This window comes from Papio anubis, chromosome 4 (assembly GCF_008728515.1).
Source record: "Papio anubis isolate 15944 chromosome 4, Panubis1.0, whole genome shotgun sequence".
Classification (NCBI taxonomy): domain Eukaryota; kingdom Metazoa; phylum Chordata; class Mammalia; order Primates; family Cercopithecidae; genus Papio; species Papio anubis.
The window spans coordinates 126,648,135-126,651,715 of NC_044979.1; the positions used below are offsets into that span (position 1 = coordinate 126,648,135).

The 3,581-nt window shown below is 42.7% G+C and overlaps 1 pseudogene across 1 annotated transcript; it reads left to right on the plus strand.

Moving 5' to 3' along the window:
* The first annotated feature begins 406 nt into the window (after positions 1–406).
* LOC103882798 lies at positions 407–2,543 on the plus strand (annotated as a pseudogene). The gene has a single exon (XR_644746.4). The product of XR_644746.4 is annotated as a myelin protein zero-like protein 1 pseudogene (transcript).
* Positions 2,544–3,581: the final 1,038 nt, after the last annotated feature.

The following is a 3,581-nucleotide window of genomic DNA, read 5'->3' on the forward strand; positions in this document are numbered from 1 at the left end:
TCGTGCCATTGCACTCTAGTCTGTGCAACAGGGCGAGACTCTGTCTAAATAAATAAATATTCATATTATGACCAGGTGCAGTGGCTCACACCTGTAATCCCAGCACTTTGAGAGGCTGAGGTGAACAAATCACTTGAGGTCAGGAGTTCAAGACCAGCCTGGCAAACGTGGTGAAACCTCATCTTTACTAAACATAAAAAAAAATTAGCCAGGTGTGGCCGGAGCGGGACTGTGGCTAGGGTGCAGATCTGGCGAGCCACGGCTGGGTCCAGAGTAGGGAGTGTGCCATGGAGATGCTACCCAGCATGGGTGGCAGAGAGATCAAAACCCTCTTCCCCAAGCCGAGCCAACCTCAGTGGGGACCCGGGCTCAGAGGTGCAGCGGCAGCAACTGCAGTGGCTAGACAATGGCAGCGCCTGCCAGAGCTGGGACAGTTATTGCAGCCCCAGACAGGAGGCGCTGGCTGTGGTCAGTGCTGGCAGTGGTGCTGGGGCTCTTGACAGCTGGAGTACCAGCCTTGGAAGCATATACACCAAAAGAAATCTTCATGGCAAATGGTACATAAGGGAAGCTGACCTGCAACCTCAAGTCTACTAATATGACTGGCGGGTTGACCTCAGTCTTCTGAAGCTTCCAGCCAGAGGGGGCTGACACCACCACGTCATTTTTCCACTATTCCCAAGGGCAGGTGTACCTTGGGAATTATCCACTATTTAAAGACAGAATCAGCTGGGCTGAAGACCTTGACAAGAAAGATGCATCAATCAACACAGAAAATATGCAGTCTATATACAATGGCACCTATAGCTGTGATGTCAAAAACCCTCCTGACATTGTTTTCCAGTTTGGACACATTCGGCTCTATGTTGTAGAAAAAGAGAGTTTGCCTGTGTTTCCAATTTGGATAGTGTGGGGCATAGTTACTACTGTGATCCTAGGTCTCACTCTGCTCATCAGCATGATTCTGGCTGTCCTCTATAGAAGGAAAAACTCTAAACGGGGTTACATCAGAGAGTTTGTCACCAGTTAAACAGGCTCCTCAGAAGTCCCACTCTGACACTGAGGGTTTTGTAAAGAGACTGCCTTCTGGATCTCACCAGGTCCCAGTCATATATGCACAGTTAGACCACTCTGGTGGACATCACAGTGACAAGATTAACAAGTCAGAGTCTGTGGTGTATGCGGATATCTGGAAAAATTAAGAGAAGACCTAGAACATATCCTCAGCAAGAAACAAAACCAAACTGGACTCTGGTTCAGCAAATGTAGCCCATTACCACATGTAGCCTTGGAGACCCAGGCAAGGACAAGTACATGTGTACTCACAGAGGGAGAGAAAGATGTGTACAAAGAATATGTATAAATATTCTATTTAATCTTCCTGATGTGAGAAGCCAATGTTGCATGATGAAAAGATGGTATGATTCTATATATGTACCCGTTTTCTTGCTGTTTTTATACTTTCTTTTCAGGTCCTCTACAATTGGGAGATTTCAGAAACATTCCTTTCACCATCATTTAGAAATGGTTTGCCTTAATGGAGACAGTAGCGGATCCTGTAGTATTTCCAGTAGACATGGCCTTTTAACCTAAGGGCTTAATCAGTCTTAGCACTTATTGTAGTTGGAGGACGGAGATGCTATGATGGAAGCATACCCAGGGGGCCTTTAACACAGTATCAGTACCATTTATTTGTTTGCAGCTTTAAAAAAGTATCCATTGGCTATGCCACTGGAAAACAATTTGAGAAGTTTTTTTGATGTTTTTCTCATTAAAATATGTGGCAATTGTTAGCCTTACATGTTGTGTAGACTTACTTTAAATTGTACCCTTGAAATGTGTCATACCAATTTCGGGATTCATAATAGCAAGATTAGCAAAGGATAAATGCCGAAAATCACTTCATTCTGGATACCTTTGGATCAATACTGATTAAATAGAAAATCCAAGCTTTGCTTGAGAACTATTGTAATGTGGAGAGTAAAAGGTATCGATTTTACTCTTTGCTGATGTCCTTTCTGCTTGAAATAACAGTCCCCATACAGCAAAAGGAGAGGAGTTTCTTCTAAGTAGGCAGAAATGAGATCATTATATTGTTACTCTCCAATATCCCAGAGTTCGCTCTCTAGAGAATCACCTTTTGCTTTTTTTTTTTTTTTTTTTTTAGGTAGAGTCTCACTGTGTTGCCCAGACTAGCCTTGAACTCTTGGGCTCAAGTGATTCTCCCTCCTCAGCCTCCCAAGTAGCTGGAACTATAGTTGCACCACAGCAGCTGGCAAGAATCACCTTTATAATTAGTTATGCTTCCATCTAGAGGCAGCATTAGTCATGGCTTTCTAACAGCTTCATGGTGCCTCAAAGACTGTTGAGGTTAACGAGAGCCTAGATTAGACAGTTTGGCTGTCCTTCCCTAAAACTTGTTTTCTCCCATTCACTACTCCCCACCCCACTTAAAATCTATGAGTTTTTACTTTTTACTGGGAATGGAAAGCATGGTGAAGATCATTAAACACTTATGTTGTCATTTCAAAAAAAAAAAAAAATTAGCCAGGTGTGGTGATGTGAGCCTAGCTGCTCTGGAGGCTGAGACGGGAGAATCTCTTGAACCTGGGAGGTGGAGGTTGCAGTGAGCCAAGATGGTGCCACTGCACTCCATCCTTGTTGATGGACTGAGACTCTGTCTCCAAACAAAAAAAAGAAATACATATATATTAAGATGTTTAAAGTTCAATATTGTATTAAAGTATAGTAGAATTCTCTAAAATCTAAAATTAACAGAAGATAAGTTCATCATCAAATTAATAATGTTCTCAAGATTTTTCAATTGTGAAAATGAAAAATTAGATATGTTTCTCATGATAATTTTAATTCTAGGAGGGTACCTACTGGTCCCCATGGTATGTCTGTAATGGGTAGTGTAAAACTGGGTCACCAGAATGGTGCACACATGCTGATTTAATTAGAATGAGTTCACTCTCATTGATGGTAGACTATCAATATCCCACAGGCTCATCATTCACTACCTTACTAAATGTTGCTTCATAATGCCGGTGACCCCTTTCAACCAGATTGCCTCCTTCCTCCCGTTAATGTGGTCATGTGTGGTCTCCTCTGTTTATCTTAAGCTATCTCAGATCATCAGGTGATTATTTATTGAATGAATGAGAACCCCCTCTTCTTTCCTCTGCCATGAGGAGGATCCATGGGATCCTCCTGTCCTCCCTACTGGAAGCAACATGTGGGAGCCAGGAATAATGAAAAGATACAAATGTATTTCCTGCCATGTGGCCTCCATAAGCAGTTTAGCTAGCCCACCTGGAAGTCACTTACTTCCAGACCAGCAGGGGTGTTTTTCTCTGATGTGTCCCTTTTTTTTTTTTTCTTTTTTGTCTTGTTTTGTTTTGTTTTGTTTTGTTTTTGAGAAGGAGTGTCACTCTGTCGCCAGGCTGGAATGCAATGGCACGATCTTGGCTCACCACAACTTCCACCTCCCAGGTTCAAGAGATTCTCCTGACTCAGGCACCCAAATAGCTGAGACTACAGGCACGTGCCACCACGCGCAGCTAATTTTTGTATTTTTA